This window comes from Euprymna scolopes, chromosome 16 (assembly GCF_053919585.1).
Source record: "Euprymna scolopes isolate OS-2025 chromosome 16, ASM5391958v1, whole genome shotgun sequence".
Taxonomy (NCBI): Eukaryota; Metazoa; Mollusca; class Cephalopoda; order Sepiida; family Sepiolidae; genus Euprymna; species Euprymna scolopes.
The window spans coordinates 72,341,790-72,365,318 of record NC_136497.1 but is presented as its reverse complement, the minus strand read 5'-3'; the positions used below and the strand labels follow the sequence as shown (position 1 = coordinate 72,365,318).

The 23,529-nt window shown below is 30.8% G+C and overlaps 1 protein-coding gene across 5 annotated transcripts in view; it reads left to right on the top strand.

The window, feature by feature from the left end:
• Nucleotides 1-23,529, top strand: part of LOC145296011 (uncharacterized) — a 476,859-nt gene that overhangs the window by 367,891 nt on the left and 85,439 nt on the right. Inside the window, exon 3 of one of the 5 annotated variants that reach the window (XM_080142028.1) lies at nt 14,303-14,406. The exons of 2 other annotated variants lie outside the window; for them this stretch is intronic. The gene's annotated coding sequence lies outside the window, so the exon portion shown is untranslated. Of the gene's footprint in view, nt 1-12,960; nt 13,702-14,302; nt 14,407-14,446; nt 14,806-23,529 lie in introns of those variants that run through there. 2 more of the 5 variants (XM_080142033.1, XM_080142034.1) reach the window with 2 other exon arrangements.

The window sequence follows — 23,529 nt, the reverse complement described above, 5'->3', positions numbered from 1 at the left end:
TGGCAAACACATATATTATAGCAAACACACACACACACACATATAATGTGTGTGTGTGTGTGTGTGTGTGTGTGTGTGGTTATGTATGATGAGTGAGTGCAGTCATTAGTTAAAGTGGCGATAAAAACATTTACAATATGATTTGATAAATTGATCTAAAGAATAAAAAAAAAAGAAACCCTTCAAGGATAACTGAAAAATATTCAATTACGATTAATTGTAGGTGATTGTTTTTTTGTTTTTTTTAATTTTTTTTAATTCTTATTGTTTGTTTGCCTGTGCGTGCGATTTGGGAAGTGATAATCACAAAAACGGGGGTTAAATTATGTCATCAAAACCCACCCCCCTCTTGAGGGGGGGGTTGTGAAAATGGGTGCTTCCTTTCTATTTGTTTGTTTACGTCATTATAGAATGACGGAAATTGATAAAACAAAACCAAATTACTTTCTACAAAAATAAAATTGAATAAAATAAAAAAAATAGCAAAGGAAAAAATCTATTAACGCAAGCAATAAGTGGCCGCAAATATATATTTTAATAGATAAAATTTTAAACTGTGTATTAATATATATTGATAGACTCTCTCTCTCTCTCTCTCTCTCTCTCTCTCTCTCTCTATATATATATATATATATATATATATATATATATATATATATATATTTAGCACTTTTTCTTTCCTGTATTTTAATTAAACTAGTAATTTCACTATTACATTAAAATACACTCAGCTCTTTAGACTATTGTTCTAATCTCCTTTAAATAGACAGTAATCTACGGACACGCGTGGTTCGGAGTCCTGACTCCTGCTCCTCTTCCTCTTCATATATATGTATAATATGTATGTACATTTATGTACTTATAGTTTTCTATATAGACAATGAAATATTAACTTTTCAGAAGTCTCCTCAAAGATGCTAAGTTTAACAGAACTGAAAAGTAAAAAAAAAAAAAAAAAAAAAAAGATAATGAGATACAAAGGCCTTATGTACGTCATTAAAAGAAACTGGAATCTTAGGAAGATCTCCATCCATCATTCCACTAGCAACTAGATTTCTGAAAACCAATTTAAAAAATTTACCTGATAAAGATACCCAAGTACAAAAGAGAAAAACAATTGCAATAAAATGACGGTCAGTCTTAAAAAAGATCTCTCGGTTGAGAATGTCTGGCATCTGGTAGGATGCCGTATTCTCAGCCAGTAAAAAAAAAAAAAAAAGAAGCAAATTGGAGTAGTATATAGGTTTGTATGTCAGTACATTTCTGACGATCGGCTATACCATTAAACTATAGTAAAGTACGGGGATAAGCCATTTTAAAATTGTTTATTAGTTTGAAATATATTGTATAATCATGTATATAATTACAGCTAATATACAAATTAAAAAAAAAAAGTGTCCCAATATGTATGTATACAAACGTGTTAAAAAAAAACCGGGACGATCATTTTTCCTTCCTTTTGACGAAAGAGAGAAATCCAACTTTTCTTTTAGTCTTTTTTTTTTTTTTTTTTTTACGTGTCTTTTCCGTTTCTGTTTCTTTCTTGTTTGTGTTTTCTTTTTTTATGTGTTTTTAAACCTTTAAATGTCGATATATTAGTGTGAGAGGATCCACAAAAAAAAACAAAAAAAAAAACGAGAATTGTTCAAGAGTTGAGTACTAGGAGCAGATGCTTGGTCGCTAGCTCTTCTAGGTACACTGTGTCTCTTTCCACACACACACACACACACACACACACACACACAGAGTTAACATGCACCCCGGCCGCCAAATAGAACTACAGCCACCATTATTACGATGGCTGCAAGGATGATATAATCGCCATTGCAACCATATACTATTATTATTGTTAATGCTCCGTATTATAAAAATAAGTCAGTTAAAAAACAAGTAATAATAAAAGAATAAAAAAAGATAGGCCAGGAGGCGGTATTTTTGACTTAAAAAAAAGGTAGGAAGACGTTAAACAAACGCTATGTCTTGCGTTCTACACTAGTAGTTCCATAGTCTGACCACTCACTGCCCTAGGAATAAACAAATGGAAAAAATAACAAAAAATGTATTTGAAAATTATATATATATATATATATATATATATAATACTTTCTATAAAATATATGCAATGCGTTATATGTGTGTGTGTGATAAAGAGATATCAGCCTAGAGAGCTTATTACTATAACGTATGTATATTATATGACGAAATTTTACTCGTACATTGAATACTGTTTAACTGATATATATATATATATATATATATATATATATATATATATATATATATATATATATACTTAACACAATATTTTATAAAGAATTAATCATAAAACAGCCTCCGTTGTGCATGTAATGTACGTATTTTGTTATTGTTTGTCCATTTCGTCTTACCAGATAGCCATCGTTTTTTTTTTCTCTCTCTCTCTCTCTCTTTCTTCATCTTTCGTTTTCATCCAATTGCCCGTCCATCTTGTGTATCATCCTTTATACAATTTGGTTTCGTCTTCGGGGGAAAAAATCCATTTTTTTTTCTTTTTCTATCATTTCGATTTTTTTTTTTTTTTTTGAATAATTATACGTGGAAAATGATAAATAAAAACAAAGCTAGTAATTACCGCTTATTTTTTTTTGTTGTATTTTGTTTTTGTTTTAAGGGGTCACTTCTTTATGAAAACGTAAATACTAAGATATATATAAATTATGACAGTTTCTATATGATCTTTAACAAATTTAACAGATCATCTTTTTTCTTTCTTAAATGCCCGCCCCCCATCTCCCGCCTCAATAAAAAAACGAAACTCATCAGATGGTGAGGTTACTCCGATATGTTCTCACCTCTCTCTGTCTCTCTCTCTCTCCCTCTCTCTCTCTCTCTCCGTCTGTGTCCATATAATACGACGTCGTGTAAGTGCATCTGTCTATGTGTGTTTATGTGTGTGTGTGTGAGAGAGAGAGAGAGAGAGAGAGAGATACTCTAGGTTCAGTCGCTGCCAATGATTGGGATTGTGAAAAGGCAAGTTGGGGAGGGCGTTGACGCTCGCATGGTACGAAGACGGACCTATCTGCTATTTACATTTACTTACTATGAAAACGGGCAGTACCGTTTTCAGCGACAGTACATTTCATCTTAGCCACACACACACACACAGCTTACGCAGTGCACACATGACTGACCATATTGCATAGATTTAATAATACAATACCTTGTCATAAACAGGGACCGTTTCTGCTAGCTACGCACGTGCATTTTCTGCCAGAAAATAATGACGTATGTTTTTTTTTATCTCTTACTAACCGTATGTAGCCGTCGTTACCTGGGTGAAAATATATTGCCGGGTTGGAAAATCATATATATATATATACGTTATATATATATATATATATAACGTATTCCTGTTTCCTTGATTTTGTTAATTTTTTTTAATAAAAAATTCCATTTTTTTTTTTTTTCAAAGAGTTACACATAGGAAAGGAACACACACACACACACACGGAATCACATCTGGTAATTTCTATAAATATAGGCAATCCATAAGCACATGTGTTTGTTGTCATCCTACAGGCACTATCGATGTATCACACCCACTCTGGCTAGATATACGTGCTTTTCGGTCGAGAGTGAAACCGAGTTGGGTTTTTCTAGTCCCAGCTTCTACACTCTGAGTCAGCTACAAGCTAAAAAGGAAAACCATATAGTTTATATAAACAATATTAACTCTTGAAGAGAGCACTATTCGTCTTTATGTACAAACAAATATAAAATGTGTGTGTGTGTGTGTTAACTATGTGTGTATGTACAGGGTTCATCCTTCACGACTGAGACAATTTTTATTTTTGTACCTTTTCTCCACGTTAAAAAACGACCCTGGTGTCTAACTCTGTCCCGTGGGGAGGCATAGTAAATAGGTACATTCATTATCGAATCATTATGAATTTTGGAGCACAACTGATGGGGCTATATCCGTTTTATTTCATTTTTTATATGAAAGGATTAAAAAGAACTGGAAAAATTTTCGTGAAAATTCAGATGTCTCCGATTTTATGTAAAATTCTAATAAAAAGCCTATTCAGAGTCTTTGGAGTATTTTAAAGGAATCTCAGAGGGTTAAATTTCCCGTTTTAAAAATGAGAATATTTGATAACTGCAATATGCACTTGTTTTGCGACCACTGATTATATGTCTATCCTTAAATAGAAATCAACAATTACTGCATTGGAATATATTTAAAATTAAGAAAAATATTTCCCTACAACGATTAAGCAGGCACACACACACACACACACACACACACACACACACACACACACACACACACACACACACACAATGTATGTATGTGCGTGTAATAAAATTAAGCTGGAAAATAAATTTTCAATGATAAGCCCAACCTATCTGGATAAAAATCTCTACCTGGTTAAGTGGGGGAAAAAATAGAATAAGCTAAGAAGATAACAAGTAAAGATACATAGGAACTTTATTATATTATCAAGCCAATAAGAGTTACGGAAAGTAGGAATAAGGGAGAACCCTCTTTCGTCCATTTCGAAGCTCAAGGCTTCTCGTCAGAATAGGAGAAAGGCCGGCATTATGCAACTGTAAGGGTAAAAAAGCAACACCTACTTTGAAAATGTTCAGATTAAGATTAGAAAAAATATTATGGGGGCGTAATATGATGGGGAGTAGAAACAAAAAATAACAAAAGCTAAAAAATATATTTAAATATTATATAGTAATAGACGTCCCGATATTGTAGAATTAAATTCACAATATTCTATTCAAAACAAGGAATACGAGACAAAGTGAGAAAAATTCCTTATTCCATGTAGTTTCAAAGATAGGCTCTTCTCCTCAGAGGAAAATCGCTAGAAAAAGAAATATATAGATAAAAATCTAATTTTGCTGATTAGCGCAATTTTTAAAAACGGTAGTTATAAAAGTTATTGAAAGAAAGTAAAAGTTTATAGGAAAATTTTAAAAAATACTCAGCAATGTCCAATAATTAGTGTCGCAATACATATATAAATATAGTAAGTTAGAACAATATATATGGCAATTAAACTACACAGAATATCCCGCGTTTCATCCACACTAGCATTCGTCAGGCTTATGCATGTATATTTTTTTTAACTTACTACCTAGCTCTACCTATGTATTGAGTACTGTTGAAGTAAATACTTAGTTTACGCATAAAATTATACTTTCGTATATTAATTTATGTGATTAAATGAATTAGTCATACATATATATATATATATATATATATAACTATTAAAAAACTTATAAAAATCTAAAAAAAATGATAAAACTTAAAAATAAATACAAAATTATATATATATATATATATATATATATATATATATATATAATGATACGTATACGTGTTATTCTTTGGTGTTTAATTTTATTTCCGTCGAAGTTTTCAGAAATCAAGAGGCCTCTGCCAGTGTGGGTTAACAATACCGAGGAGGAGATCTTATTTGAACCGTGACTACAAATGTGTGGTATTGGATCTTTAGTCAGGGTTTATTGTAGGGGAAATAATCCTCATGCCAAATCGTCCTGACAAACCCCTGTACAGAGACCTTTGACACTCGAGGATAGGGGTAGTAGTTAATCACGTGGGTTTGTGTACTTAACGGAAATTAAACTTGAAATGTTAACCGTCTGTTAGTAAAAAAAATATTCAAATATACAATATAATCCCTCAAAATTATTTCGACCAGGTTATTAATTTTCGGTGCTTCTACAGCAGTGGAACGAGATTTTGTGGTTTATAAATGGAGTTTTAGATTTAAAAAAAAAATACAAAAAAAACAAAAAACAATGATTTTAATTGATTTTATTTTTTTGTTAATTCTAATAAGTTAAAATGGTAGGCAGTCGAAATTACCTGAATATTACTGAATTATTCAACAAAACTTTAATCAGCAGTTAGCAGGTGAAAAATTACCGCCATCGTGTTTAAATCAAAATGGAAAATTACCCCCTCCTCTTTTGAACTCTCCTATGTCTTCTTACGATTGTTTTCACCAAATTCTATTTTTAAAAATTTTCTTTAATAAATAATTTTCTACGTTATCGATTTTCGTAATTTTTTTTATATAATCATCTTTAAAATATGAGGAATACGCAGATATCATTGTTTTCATGTGAAACTTAGTATTACGATTTCCGAAATTTCGTCCCAATAGTGTAGAAGCGCATATTTTTATCTTGAGAAAAAAATAAATAATTTTCTAGATATTCCAAAAAGTGTGTGTGTAATATATATATATATATATATATATATATATATATATATATATATATATATATATATATATATATATATATATATATATATATATATAATAAACAAAATTTAAAAACCGGGAGGGAAAATACGTTTGTCCTCCGAACTGGACAGTCTAAATTTTCAACTTCGGATAATGTGTTCCAACTATAGAAAACATGGTCGTGGTTAAATAATAACGTGTAGGAGGAATTATTTTAATTCTAAATTAAGCAATTTAAATTTTCTTTCAATTTATGTAATCAATTACTTTATAAAGTTGATTATTTTTCTTGTCGGTCAAATAAAATAAGATTAGTTGATTTGTGTGGGGACCCGGCGATATCCCTTCCCTCTGTGAAGGGCACTGACATTTTGACTCCCTTTCCTTATTTTGGGATTTTCTTTAGAATAAATAGGGGGAAAAAGGATACATAGAAGTGCCTTGACTAAAAATGTTACGACCATCAAAGGACAGTGTGTGTGTGTATGTGTGTGTAAGCGGTCTAAAAAAATGGCGCATACGTCTATACATATATAGGCGAGTAAAAAACAAAAAAACAAAACTACAACAATACACGCATATATAATATTGGACATGATACAACAAGACACGCGAAAATAACCATACATGTATGGATATATTCATATTACAAAACATTCCTATAACTAAATACATGAATGCACGCACACACACACACACACACACACACACACACACACTGTATCCACCCGACGATTTTTGGTGGAGCTGGAGAGGAGCGTTCAGGGACAATTCAAAATATAGTCATTCTTTATCCCACCACTTCTACGAAGGCAAAGTTAAACACATTTGTAGGGTTATCAGCTCCATAAAAAGGACTTCAGGTTGTCTTTAAAAATAAAAAAAAACAAAAAGGAGGTAAAATTATGACAGTCAAGAGTAGTCTCTCCTCCTCCGACCGAGGACAGATTATACCCCTGACCTCAATTCAAGAAAACTAATTATGTTTACATATTTTGTTAAAATAGGATTTTTTTTAAAATTTCGCTTTATTTATTTATTTTTTTACATCTATATTAAATAGAAAAGTAATTCAATATGGATTTATCAAAGTTACGTATATGCGAGAAAGACAAGGGGTCCTGTCTGATAATTTTATTAATACCGATACACACACACACACACGCATATATATATATATATATATATATATATATATATATATATATATATATATATACATATATATTACAATAAGTGCAGTTTTAGTTTTTATCTGAACCTATCGAGTAGGTTAGATCTACTGTTTTAACCGTTGATTTTCATCATATAAATATGAAGTTGTTTCTTGAAATTTCTCGTTTATATTCGTTCTAATTTAATTCTGCAATATGGTTATTATTGAAAAAAAAAAGTTAGCTTTCATTCGGTGTACTCCAAATTATAACAGTGCTTTTATTTGACTGTTAACTTTGTATCAAACTACCTTTACCTCTTGTTCTGATGAAGAGGCTATCTATCAATATATCAATATATTATATCGTCTCTGAAACGATCGTATCCAATTCTAAGTTAGTATTGCTTTGTTTCTTAGAACCCAAGTAAATGATCTTGCATTTATTTTTTTAATTTCCTTTAACTTGTGTGTGTGTGTGTAAGTATAAAAAATAAACGAATGACCCATATCTCACGCTTGTTTTTTCAATTATCTTGATTGCTAATATATTTAAATATTTTTTTTATTTATAAAATAGAATTTTTAAACTTAAGTTTAATAAAATAGGATATTGTAAGTTATTCAGCTATTATAAAAACAGCTGTAACTCAAACGTATTTTAAATTCTAAAGATTATACTTTCTAATTCAAAGGGAGGTGTGTATATATATATATATATATATATATATATATATATATATATATATATATATATATATAATACTGAATGTGAGCTAAGCGATGTTTTTCTTTTCATGGGGCTTTTTTGTATATATATTTGAAGTCACATCAAATACATGCTGAAATTTTTCTCAATTCTGGAATTGAGTTATGTTTATTTTTATTTAATTGTTCTAATGGGCAGTAATTGCAGCATAACCCATCAAGCAACCCATCTTTGACTATTTTATCTATCACTTTTACTCTCTCTCTCTCTCTCTCTTTCTCTCTCTCTCACTCACACACACACACACACACACACATACACACACACACGCACACTGTATCTTGTTTGGCCACAACCGCTCTTGTTATGCTTTCTCTCTCCCTCACATTCATCAGATGTATGAAAAATATAAATGAAACCATTACATTTATATAAAATGGAATATCAACCTAGGCAGTAATACTATTTAATCCAGAGAGAGAATGAGTTGTTTTTTTAATTTGGTCTTAATTATATATGATTGGCTTGGCTAACTTAAATTTTTATGGTTCAGTCAATTTGACTTAAGCTCAGTGGGCGATCCAACGGGATGCAATATTCTTGTAATATATAAATGTTACTGTGTTTTAAAATTCTGAGAAGACTAGTGAGCAGATATCAGCCAGAGAGGAAGAACATTTCAATTGTAAAAAAAAAAAAAAAATAATAATAAGAGACAGGTTGAAATAAAATCTATTACACTGATGATGTTGTTAATGATGATGATGGCTATGATAATATAAGTATTCCTCTTGCTTCTCCTCCTCCTCCTCCTCCTCCTCCTCCTCCTCCTTCTATAGGGACTCACACATTCACCGCCCTCCCCTTTCTTATTTTTTATATATTTTTTTTGCTTTCTCCTTCTACCCCAAGACCTATACTTCCTCATCCTGCCACTCAAACCCTCTCTGTCCAACTGGTCAGGATTCCCCAATCCCCACTTCCCCGCAATTTCTCATTTTTAAACAATTTTTTTTTTTGTATCCTTTTTTTTTTCTTCCATATTTGTTCATTAGTTTTTGGCGTCCCCATGTATGTATAACACACGCACATATATATAACACATATGCATGTATATAGACGTGAATAGACACATGTATATACATAGGTGTATATGAATACATATGTGCCCATAAGGATATGATTACGTACGTACGTACGTACGTGTGCGTTCTTTTTATATTTCTTTACCTCTTGTTATCTTTCATTTTTGCCCCTTTTTTAGGATCCGTCCCACTAGAACCTTCCTACCCCCTTGATTCTTATTCTTTTAGTTTTATATTTTTATATTTTTTGTTATTTTCATATTATTTTCCAGCTACCTCTGTCCATTTCCTTCCATCCATCTCCTCCCCTTCCAACAGACCTCCGTACTGTCCGTGTGTTCATTTTATCTCACCTCCCCGGACTACGTCCATTTCCCCCTCCTTTTGCTTCATCCCTTTCCATTTTTCTCATTACCCCCCCCCCCCGTTTTTTTTTTTTTTTTTTTTTTTTTTTTTTTTTTAATAGTAGCTGTAAAAATCGCCAGTAGATAACATCCAACAATATAGCAAGGATGTATGGTCAGTGTTGGCCTGGCCGGCGGTAGTAGCAGTAATTTTTTTTTTTTTCAAATTTTTTATTTATTTATTATTTATTTTCTAATTTCATTCTTTAACAAGTTCATATATTAATCATGCCGAAAAAAAAATTGGTTGGGGAATAGGGCATCGGTCATTGTTAAAATTATCTCAGCATAAGTTTAAGTTCAATAAGAAAGAAAGAAAAAAGGTCCGAATTTCCAGATTATTTTTTTTTTTTGTATATTTATTATGTAAATGGACTTTGTAGTAGCCCATGGGAGATTTATTTCTGTTTCTATCTCTTTTAATCTCATTTGTATATATTTCTTTTAATTATTTATTTATTTATTTTTTTTTTTTCAATTCTAAGCTCTCTGGTCGGGGCGTCCGGACAATTAAAGACTTTGTAGAGCACAGTAGAGAAGTGTGTGTGTGTGGGGGGGGAAGAAAAGTAAAATTGGAAGGGTGGGAGAAGGAATATATGTAAATTATATATTATGTGCGTGTGTAATAAAAAGTTATAAAGGTAATAGAAAAGGGGTAGAATCGGGGTACATATTGAGTAGTTACCTTTTTTCTTTTCTTTTTTTTTCATCAGTAAAATGATAGACTTACCATAGGTTTGAAAGAAAAAGACACATTAAAGAAAAGGGCGGAGTGTAAAAAAAAAAAAAAAAAAAAATGGGGTGGGGGTTTAAAGGTTACCCGATGGAAATCGGGTGGAGAGAACAAATGGGTTGTACAGTATTTAAAAAAAAAAATCAGGATGAGATAAAGGAAGATAGGAGGTTGAAAAGACGCAGGCACCCACCCCCTAAAAAATAAATAAATAAAAAAGGTCCGTAAAATTTATGATAAAGGAGAGAAGTTAGATATCAGAATAGAACGTAGGAAGAATTTTTTTTTTTTTTAACAAACAAATATATAAAAAAAAAAAAAAAGGCAGGAGGGTGAAAAAATAGAGAGCAGGTACAAACAAATGAGGAAAGAAAAGATCTTGAAAATTAAAGTGAAACAAACAAAAAAAAACATTATAAAGGTCGAAGCGATCTAAGGGAGATAAGAAGGTTCTGATCAGTTAAGAGTGCGTGTGTATGTGTCATTGACGAAAAAACAAACAACAATAATCAAAAAGATGTCTGTGAGAAGTAAAATATGTATTCAAACCGAAAGACAGGTAGAAAAGTGACAGGTAGAAAATAACTGGCCGTTTTTTGTGTGTGTGTAAAGGAAAGGCGTGTGGGTGTAATTAATTAATTAATTAATTAAAACAAGACACCATATTGATGGAAGCGAGGAAATAATTATTTTTTGACTCTGGAGACAAACAGGAGTCGTAGATAGTTTTTATATAAAATTACAACAAGCAAAAAAAAAAACACCAAAAAAAACCCTAACTAATTTTGAAAATTTATTTTTTTATCAGAAATATCCAACGTTTGTAGCTGAGAGATATCGATTTTTGAAGATTTCTATTTGCACTGTGGCAATAGTGTAATATATATATATATATATATATATATATATATATTTCTATAAAAAAAAATTTTTTTTAAGCATTTAAAAAAAATTACCAACAACAGAATACTTGAAGATAGCCATTAAAATTTTCAGAAATAAATGAGTTTCGGGTTTATTATATATATGTGCGTGTGTGAGGCCATAAGAATGTTTTTAAAGGCACAAAATAAAATGAATTCAGACTGTAAATAAAATAAGTAATGATAATAAACATGGTAGAATTCAGTTTATATAAATTGAAATAGTTTTTGATTTAAAAGATTTATTTTCCATTGTAGCTCTAGTTATTAAAAAAACTTTTTTCTTTTTTAGTTAAATAAATAAAGGTACATTTTCTTAGTATATATTCACAGCAAATTTGCGAGCGAGTCGATGAATAGGGTGAGATATATATATGTATATATATATTAAAACATATTTGCATACAGAAAAAAAGGAAGGAATAAAAATAAACGCAAAAGAAAAAGGCGCGAAATAGAGGTAGAGGAGGAGGAAATTAATAAAAGCTGGTCGGAGGAGACAAGTGTATAGGAGGAGGAGTCGGAGGTAGCAACTTTGACGGAGTGGGGGATTGTCGAAAAATCATTACTCCTGCTTTTTTCAAAAATATAATCAGGGAAAATGAGAGAGTGGGGGCGAACAAAACGAAGATATGTAAAAACAGGGGGGGGGGGATACGCAGGAAACGAAATTTGAAGGGGAGGAGTGAAAAGTTGAAAATAGTCTCAGGGGGGGGGAGGAGACGAGAGGAGTAGTAATAGTATGTATATATATATATATATATATATATATGTTTTTTAATAATGTTAATGTGTACTGTGTTGAAAAGCAGCAGGCTGTGTGAACACGCACACACACATTATTTATAAGAGGGAGGAGTGATATTTAAAATATACACAAAAAGGGGAGGAGTGAGAGTGGTGAGGGTAAGCGAATCGTTTCAAATAGAGAGTAGAAAATAACAGCAAAAAATTTTTCATAAAGTGGGAGGAGACCGAAATTAAGCGCAGTAGACGGAGTTTACACTTTTACGCTGGAGAGGGAGGAGTGAGTCTAAAATAAAAATAATGTATACAATTTTAAAGATCGCTCGCACACACATGTCCTTGCGCTTTATTTCGGAGAGAGAAAGAAAGAGAGAGACTCTGTAATACATTAAAGAACAGAACCAGTGTTATTTTTTTATTATTTTTGATGGAAAGAAACGTCATTTTTTTGTGATTTCTATCTCTGTCTGTCTCTCTCTCTGTCTCTGTCTCTCTCTCTCTCTCTCTCTCTCTCTCTATATATATATATATATATATATATATATATATATATATACACACATGTGTGTTGTAAATTTATTAAGAAAAACGAACATTAAACTCCTTGTTAAAATGTTTGTATTTAAAAAATAAAAATCTAAATACAAAATTTTAAAAAGTAAAAAAAAAATGAAGTTATTAAAATTAAATTTAATTTTTAATTATAAAAATCACATTTTATTTAAAATTCTTAAAAGTAAGCTAAAAATGAAAATCAAAAGTGATTTTTCTTAAAAACGGAATGAAAGAATTAAAAAAAAAAAAAAAGAGGGCGTGTACATTACAGTACGATGAAAAAAAAAGAAAGAAAAAATAGGTAGGTGACAGATACGACGGTGAATATAAGTAATATATATATATATATATATATATATATATATATATATATATATATATATATTTTAAGAAGCTCGCATAAATTTATTTTTCAACGCACACGCACTTTATGGTTTTTCTCACGGCCTCTCTTCCTCTCTGGAAAAGGGCGGAGAAAAAGAACGCATGAAATTAAAGTGGGGGTGCACATATAAATATAAAAATCTAAAGTCTAAATAAGTGGGGAATGTAATAGCAGTCGTAGTAGTCGAAGTGAGCAAAGAATGATATGTAAGTAAAAAAAAATAATAATAAATACAAGAAATTATAAGAGCTAAGAGTGAGAGATAAATTCAATGGTGTCGGGAGGAATAGAACAGAGAGATGTTGATTTCACTTCTTCTGCACATGGCTTCGGTCAGTGCTCCTTGCTACTCTTCAAGTTTTGTAAACATAACCGGCTCTTACCTTTATACATATTTAACACGACGGAACAAAACTATATAAAAGGAGTTTAAAAAACAAAACAAAACAACAACAAAAAGAAAAAAATATAACATAAAAAAAGAGAAACTACTTAACAAAAAGAAAATATAAAAACATATATATAAATACTGGAATTATTTAATTGTGATATGAATTACTTGAAATATCTTTTTTTTTAATATTTAATTACGTCTTTTTTTTTTTTAATGACAATTTTTTTTGACGGAAAAAAAAGAATCGTACACTTTTTTTTTTTTTTTTTTTTTTTTGAGATCACGCAACTTCGGATAGAAAAATGAACTTCATAAAAACAATCACGGAGTTATATTTTTGGGTTTGTATTTATTTTTTAATTTAATGTTTAAAATATGTGTGTGTGTGTGTGTGTGTGTGTGTGTGTGTGTGTGTGTTGGGGGGGTGTAAAGCATGCAAAAATAAAACTGATCCTCATAAAAAATAAACTCGTGTGAAAATTCTCGATTTAAAAAAAAAATGTAAATATATAAAATGATAAAACTTAAAATATATATAAAAATGAAATAAAGTTAATAAGTATGGAATTTAAAAATATAATCTATGATAAAAATATTTAAATAATAAAAAAAGAATAAAAATTCTAAAATAATTCTCTTAAATCTATAAAACTTCAGAAATTGGGCGAATAACAAAAAATATGTAAAATAGATGTGTTATATATATATATATATATATATATATATATATATATATATATATATAATCTGATGGAGGGAGACGCTTTTCATATATTTTATTTAAAATTAAATTTAAAAATAAAATTAATTTTTAAAATTATTTAAAAAGTTAAAATAATTATTTAACAATACTCATATTGATAATTGAAGTAATAAAATATAAATTGAAAAAAAAATTGAATTTAGGATTTTTTTTTGTTGTTGTTATATATTTTTAAGCAGACGCGTTTCATTTTTTCTGTGGCCGCCATGTTTGAAGCACTGCATGATGGGTAAGGACACAATACAAGATGGCGACGACAACGCTGGGGTGGCCGTCGTAGAAGGTAAAAAATTTTATCTCCTTTAAAATCACGAGATTTTTTTTTCGATTTTGTACCGGGAATCGCAATATCAACTACAGATATGTCACATACGATATTATCTTCCGTTATTTGGACTATAGACCCGACAAATAACCGCCAGTCTCGGAAGGTTTGAATTTCAATTTTTGTTATTACCAATTTCGTTTTTCAAAAAAAAAAAAAAAAGAAAAAAAAAGACCGTAATGATAGTGAGAGGAAAAATATCGCTCTCCTATTTTCATATATAAAAATATATATGCAATAACATATATATTCGTCGTATATATATATATAAAAAAATATTCACCACACCAAAACAAGGGATTATTTCTTTTTTTTAAGTCATTTTTCGTCACTATCGGAGGATTTCGTAAGGTTGAGGTAAATGTTGGATTTTGTTCTTCTGTTTCGTTTCGGACTCTGTTTTATTTTAATTTCTCATTTTTGATCGACTGTAAATAGGCTAGAATTGTTTTCTACGTTTGGAAATAGTTTCCTATATTTATTCCGATTTGAAAATATTTAAACAGTAATATTCTTAAATGTACACACACACGAGTGTGTGTGTGTGTGTGTGCGATATCTAAACTTAAGTTGGGACGCACATAATTATGTGTGGATCCCAAAATTGTATATGTATATATATATATATATATAGAGAGAGAGAGAGAGAGAGGGTCAAATATTGTATAGTGTTCGACAAAATACAAAAACACACTGACGTAATTGAGCACTCTGGTCACCTCTTCTATACCACACACACACACACACTCATATATATATATATATATATATATATATATATATATATATATATATATATATATATATATGATCTGTGTAGACAAGTGCCTCGTGTGTGTGTGTGCTTCTACTTACTTTTTGTTTACCTTGAGTTCGCTTGAGAGAGCTGTTTGTTTATTTTCATAGATGAAGATGTCAAAGATTTGGAGGAGTAATGCTGATAATGATTTTTAGATGACAAAATCCGGAAAAAAATTCGTTTTTTTTTTCTTTTTTTTTTTTTTTTGTTCTTGTGAGAAATAAAGCGAATGTTAAACGCGCAAAACTAATCACTTTTTCGGAAGGCGAAGTCATCTCAGTTTAAAATCGGACTTAAATTAATTTAAATACTCCAAAACAATTTCAAGATTAAAAAAAATACATTATTTTTGTCATGAATTTAAATTACATTATTTCTTAATACATTTTAAATTCCGTCTTTGTCTTTTTGTTTAAAATAAAAAAAAAAAATGAAAGAAAGCTTAATGGTTGCTTTTATACTAACATAGACAATAGATCAATTAAAAAAATATTTTTTAATTATTGAAATATAGTCATTTAATTTTGCGATTTCAGATCCAATTTGTTTAAAAAAATTTACGTCATATGTGTAGCCAAGGTTTATTTAAATAAAAATAATAGATTTATTTATTTTTATTTTAGACTTTTCTAGCTTATATATATATATATATATATATATATATATATATATATTATTGAAAACAAAGATCAAATAACATTTGTAAAAATCTGACATTCCTGTTATATTTAACTTTGAAAAATAACTAAGTGTCGATGAAGTTTGTCATCTTTTAAAGTTTGTATTCTTGTGGATAAAGATCCAATTACAACACAAATAATAGTTAAATAATAATACAAATAATAGTTAAATAGTAATACAAATTATAGTAAACACCTCAGAAGCTGCTTAATGGATTAAAAAAAATTAACTTTCATGGGATTTTTTTTTTTTTTTTCTTTTCTTTGTTGCTGCTGGCCAATAAAAATGTACTCTAAGCATAATTTTTTTTTTCATATTAAAGTATAATTTTTATAGAAGTTTTATTTTAAAATAAATTTCAAAATTATAAATGGCGGACCTGTACGAGAGTGCCCACCCCCTAAAAATGCGTGTTTGACATTTTTTTTTTTTTTTTTTTTTTTTTTTTAACTTTTTTTCCGATGATTTTCATAGGAAAAAAAATATGACTTAAGAAGGGGGTTCACTTTCTCATAACGTTCTAATCACGTTGGTAAACAAATGGGCAATAAGTCAGGTAGCAATGAAAAAGAACGTTATAACGAGAAAGTGAACCCCCTTAGTCATTTGTTTTTCTTTATATATTTTTTTAAAAAAGTTTTCTGTTAAAAAACTTACGTCTGTAATCTATGATAATCGTCGGAAAAAAGTTAAAAAAAAAATTTTTTTTTCAGTAAAAAACCACGCATTTTTAGGGGGCACTCTCGTACAGGTCCATCTTCCAAAGGAAAATTTAAATGTAAAAATACAAAATTATTTTTAAAAAGTTGATTTTCATCGTTATCATCCAAAGATGATTGTAGCAACCATGCTCTCCCCCCCCCCATATTTTTTAAAGTTTCGATTTTTAAACTTATTATTTTATGTTATTCGTTTATTTCTGATTGACGTGTGTTAAACTTTTTAAACAGTTGCATTAATTTTAATTTTTTTTTAAACTCACATATTTTCTGCCCCCCCCTCTCTTTATTTATGAAGTTATTTGTTTATTAAACATATGTTGAGCATTAAAAAGTCTATTTAACTTTTTAAAAAGTTTCCTTTGTTAATCTCTAGATAGTTCTTTGTAATCCAATACAAACGATGATGGAAGTCTTAGTCCTGATTTTTTTTTTTTTTTTTTTTTTTAATATACTTAAAAATACTTTGGGATGTAGATGAGATTTCTCTTTGATTTAAAAAAAAAAGTCATTTACGAAATGAATTTTAATTTTAAAACTATGCTCAAATACCGAGCAATCATTTATTATTATATCGTAATAGTTAATATAAAAAAATGATGAGAATAAAACCATGTAATTCCTTTTTTTGTCGTGTGTGTGTTTGAAGGTGTTGGTCACTGGTCAGTGCGTGTGCGCGCTTTCGCTTTACTGTGATCAGTAAAAATTATATATATATATATATATATATATATATATATATATATATATATATATATATGCGCGGGTGTGCTTATTATGTTGTGTTGTCTTTATTTTATCTATTGTATACTTGATATTTCTGTGTCACCCCCGTTTCAAATTCTCTATCAACTTGACATATACAACAGTAACAGCACACTGCAGGCAGCTAAGAAAGCCGCACGGACTTTTTTTTTAAATTTAAAATCACACACACGCATTTTTTTCTTCGTCTCTCTGTCGACCGATAGTTAGATATTTACTTAACAACGTTGTCTGTTACCGTATTTTAAATATTTAGTGTCGTTATTATTTTTACACAATAACAATCCAGGACAAAAAATCGGCTTTCATTAAAAAAAAAAAAAAAAAAAAAAAATCATTTAAAAAAAAAAAAGCACCTAGTACTGATTTCGATAATACATACCGCCAGCATCTGTTTGTGTCTGTATAGTATTACATCTTTATTTACAAACGTACATTTTTTTATATCATCAGATACGATTATTAGGCGTAAATAAAGAGATGAGCGTTTAAACGAGCGAAAGAGCGTCTTTATTATTATTATTATTATTATTTTTATTTTTTATTTTTTTTTTTTGCTGGTTCTTCTTACACGTCTAGGGAGCAAGTGCGTGTGTGCAGGCGAAGACCTGGATATGAGAATTAAAATCCCTAGTAACAGAAACAGTAAATCTGGCCTTCGGGTCAAGATCACAGTGTAGTATCTGTTATGATTGCTACAGTGTAGCAATGCTGCAGTGCTGCTGACTTCATCTTTTCTGTCTTCGGTCAGTGGAGGAGAAATCTTTCATGACTGAGATAATTTTTATTTTTGCTCTTCTCCAGAGTGCCCCTTTTTTGGTGGTGGTGGGCCGGTGGGGGTCTGGATTTCCCCACATTAAAAAAACGACCTTGTGTCTAACTGCGCCCTCGTGAGGGGAGGCAAGTAAATAGGAACAGTAGATCTGGATTCCGGGTAAAGATCACAGTGCAGTATCTGTTCTGTTGCTACACTCAAGTTGATAGTCAATGTAGAAGAAAATCAATTTGTAGTTTTGCCTATTGGCAGATTGCTCCTTTTTGGGGAGCTGATCCCCCCCCCCCTCATTAACAACAACCTTTTGTCACATTTTGCTTTTGTGGGGAAGCAAATAAATAGCATTAGATTCCTTGATTATTACTTAGTTTTTTTTTCTCTCTCTCCTTCTTTTGTTTGTGTTTATTTGTGATTGTATAAAATACACATGATAAATAAACTTTTATTGAAAATTACCATTTTTGCCTTTCATCTCTTAGCGACTAGCAGCATAAAATGTGGTGTAAAATTTGCACTTGGTTCCGCTTCGATTATTATTATTATTACTACAACAACAACAACAACAACGAAAAGTATGTTTTCTTGCTTGTTATCTCGTACATACTTTATCGGAAGTGTCGATAAAAAATATAAATCGACAACAACAAAAGACGTATTATGATATCTCAATGTCTTCTGACTTTGTGAAATCCTTTTATCTTTGTAATGTGTTTCTTTTGGTCAAGATCAAAGTGTAGTATCTGTTCTTCAGGTGTGCTGCAGTGCTGCTGAGTGCTGCACTTCCAATTCTTGTTCTCTTTCGGTGGAGGATCAGTCCTTCACGACCGAGACAATTTTTTTTATTTTTGTACCTTTTCTCTACGTTAAAAAACGACCCTGGTGTCTAACTCTGTCCCGTGGGGAGGCATAGTAAATAGGTACAATGTCAAAGTTAAGAAATTATATTTAGTAACATTAAAAGAAAAGAAAAGAAATAGTGACACAACGGGTCATCTAATTATTTATATAAACCAGTGGTGGTAGGAGAAGAGAGAAGAACTGGATCCTCTTCGTCGGTTGCATAAGTGTGCAGCGTCCTTTCATTCAGAAGAGACACTTTTATTTGTACACCTTATCGATTTCGGTTTTTCGTTGCACCCCTCTTGTTCAGGCGAAAAACGAAACGAAACTCTCGCGCTTTATAGTGCTGCTACCTTTTTGTGCGTGTGTGAATCAGCCCCCCCTTCCCTCCTTTTCACTCTCTCTCGTTGTGTAAATATACATTTTTAATGGCTGGTTTCTGTTGTTATAGTAACCAACAACCCGGACTGTCGTAAATTTGATGCATAGCGCCCCACTCGCTAATAACGCATTAATGTAATAAACGTTTTTTTTGTCCAGGTAAAATGACTGTCACACACACACACTCACACCCACACACACATATATATTGGAAAAAAGGATTCCAGCAGAGTGCCCTATCATAAGTAAAAAAAAAATCTGAAAATAAGAGCGTTATTTATATTTTTTTTACATAAAGTTTAGATATGTCATCAGTACCGTCGGTTTCAAACCTGATAATAGGGGACCATTTTAGATACCCATATCAAGCACTCTTGGTATATATATATATATATATATATATATATATATATATATATGATGATGAAAAAAAAAACGCAAACAACATTGTAGTTTGTAGGTAATTATTTATTTTAAATCGCGTTAAGCGGCTTCGTCAGACCAATCTCCAGTTTCATCATGTGCGTGTGTGTGAGAGAGAATTAATAATAATCTTAATTTTCTCGTTTTCATGTCCTTTATTTTTTTTTTTTTAATTTATTTATTTTTTTTTTTTTTCTATTTTCCCATTAACCAGACTTGTTCACCTTCCTTGAAAATGGCCTAGGTTTTCTCCGTGCGCTTGTGTAGCATAGCACTGTAGCACTAGCAGCCATAATAATATAGCGGCGTATTAATATGCGCACATTTCTCCTTCGTTCGATTGCGTTTGTCTTTCCATTCAATTCTCTCATTACATGTTCACATAGTTTCCCTTACAGCATCATATTTTCTGTTTGGATACTGTGGTGTTTATTGTTTGTTTGTTTTTTGTTTTTGTAAAATAATCAGTTTTATTTACTTATTTCTTTTAAAATAGTTATCCACTTCTATCGGAAATGCTAGTAACCGTTATTACTCGTGAAAGTGCCAGGTGCCCGAAGTTATTTGCTATTTGTCTTGAATTCCGTTCGGATATAAACCATTTTCATCCGTATATTTTGTTAATGCCAATGTTAATATCTAATAGTGTAGTTGTAAACGCCAATATATAAAATGCTTTTATCCGTGTAAATTTTATATATTATCCTCTTCTATTTAAATTTTTTTCCTGTTCATTTTACAATTGACTGAGTACGAAAAATGGTAACGAAACCACTATATAACAAATAAATGTTACCAAAGGCAAGGTAAGTTACTCTTCTACGTACTTGTATGGGTTTTGGCGTTTTAACTGATTTTAAAGTGTGTTTTAAGTGCGAAACGCGACCTCTGCTGAGCGTTTTAGTTAAAACGCTTTTACTTTTGGAGTCCCGAGAATCGGTCAACAACTCGAAAAAAAAAAATGTCTCTGCGATATTTTACCAAATATGTAAAATCAGTTTAAAACACTAAAAACTTATTCAGGTAGGTAGAAAAGTGACTTATATTCACTTTAGTAATATTTATTTCGGCGGACCTGTACGAGAGTGCCCACACCCTAAAAATACGTATTTTACACTTTTTTTTTTTTTTTTTTCTCGACGATTATCATAGATTACAGACTAGATCATATTAGGCAAAAAAAAAAAAAAAAAAAAAAAATTAATGACTTTTCTCGTAACAACGTTCTACTTTATTGCTACCTGACTTACTGTCCATTTGTTTACCGACCTGTCACATGATTTGAACGTTATGGGAAAGTGAACCCCCTTCATAAAAGTCATTAATTTTTTTTTTTTTTTTTTTTCAAATTTTTTTTTTCCTGGTAATATGATACTTGTTTATCTACGATAATCGGCGAAAAAAAACTTTTTAAAAAGATGAAAAACACGCATTTTTAGGGGTGGGTGGGCACTCTCATACAGGTCCGCCTTTATTTATTATATATTTGTTTGTCACTTTTTCTTCCTCAGTTTACTGTAAAACACACCCATTTTTTTTTTCTAAAGAATTACTCCGGAGCGCGTGTGTGTTTAAGAGAGAGAGAAAAAATTCGTCATTTCTGTTAATCTCCTTTAACTACCTTATTATACAGAGCAATATTATCTGTCTGTGTGCGACTAAATTCATGGAACTGTCAAAGGTACACTTACAAATCTTACAGATTCTGATTCAGAGTAATCCCGAACTGGTTGTGATATAATAATAATAATAATAATCTGCTATAATACTCATTCGCTTGTAAGAATGGGGGGGGGGACAGAAAAATACTTTTGTTTTTTAACTGCTGATCAAGACTATTTAATTCTTTTCTTTTTTTTTCTTTTGACGAAGTTTATGCACACACGCACAATCAGAGAGAGAGAGAGAGAGAGAGAGAGAGAGAGAGAGAGTGGGGGGGCGAGACAGACACTGACACTGCGGTGTGTTTATATTATATAAGGTGCTTGTGTACTTATTGAACTGCGTTATTTTTAAATAGTATTTTCAAGCTCAATTAAAGTTTTACGATATCTTTTTTCATTATCAAATTGTTAGGTGAAAGTTCAGAATAGTTACAAAACACCCTCCTCCTCTCCCATGTTAAGAATGGCTTTCTAAATAACTTAATTTCCGCATGGTTCAATAAGTGCATAAGTACCTTATATAAACTTGCGTGTAATGTGTGGTCATATAGGAAAAAATGACCAGAGTTCCCTGTTATATGGACCAGAGCATAGAATAAAGTTTTGTATCATCACAAGGGATACGTTTGGTATATTAAGCCATACAGGCTGAGTTTCCAGTACTAAATGATCACGCACTGTTTTTCTGTTAATATATATATATATATATATATGAAAGGAAAAAGTTAACAAGAAGCTAGTGCTTTTTCAATCCTTTAATTCAAAAATAGTTATATAATGTTTGTTTAATACAGCCTTGCTCGTTCTGTCGGGAGAATTAAATGTCCTCTTCTTGCTTCTTCATAATATAGGAGTAATAATTAGTGCTCAATTAATTGTACAAAAATGTGTGTGTGTGTGTGTGTGTGTGTGTGTGTGTGTGTATATGTTCTTTTTATTTATTTATTTTTTTTTTTTTCAAGCGGCTTTCTGCTCTTGTTCACAAAAATGTATCGAAATGAAAGACGTTAAAAAAAAACCCTGGAAATTTGTATTTTGGACAGCGTTCATTTCTGGCAACAATGTTCGAAAGAATTCACATGGATATATTTTTACCGTTTGTGGAAGAAGGATGTTGTATTATATATATATATATATATATATATATATATATATGTTTTTTATACAAACACTATTGGTTACATATGGGCATACATGTTTCGGTGGAATTGAAATTCAGAGAGACCCACCTCCTCATCAGACCGAGAAAGGAAACGCTATTCATTATCGGTCTGATGAGGTAGGTCTCTCTGAATCGAGATTTCACTGAAACATGTATGCACATATGTAACCAATAATGTTTGCATAATAAACAGACTATATACCAGCTCTGTCCTCCATTGAGCACTCTTTAATAATCACACGGGTTTCAGTGGTGTTACATCTAGGAAATCAATCTATACAACCATTGTGTGTGTGTGTGTGTGTGTGTGTGTGTGTGTGTTTAATTGTTTAATATCAATTGACACGATACATATAGCGTGTTCTCCACGTTAAAAAACGACCCTGGTGTCTAACTCTGGGGAGGCATTGTAAATAGATACATATAACGTGTTAAACTACGAAAACCACATAGACTGATTTGGTATCAATACCCCTGTTTGCTCTAGTTCCGTGTAACCGAAGGTATCAATAGAAGATCAAACTAGTGGGTAATGTCGATTGGGATTATATATTTCTGATTTCATTCGGGGTGAAGTCAAACGTTTTTGCATTGCTTACTTGCCATAAGTATATTTTCATTCTGAGATACGCACACCCGCATCGCGGTGTGTTCCGCTTTTTTTTTTTCTTTTTTTTTTTTCTTTTTTTTGCGAGGTCAAAAGGGCAGCATACGTAAACATAAAATAAAGAAGGTGTTGTCCTAAATGCAACTGGGTCAGACATGATGCGAGCGAGCAAGGAAGTGTAGACCGGGGGGGGGGGAATAAAAAAAAAGAAAAGAGCATGTATTCTCCAAACGAAATAATATATAACTTACTGATTTGAGTGTAT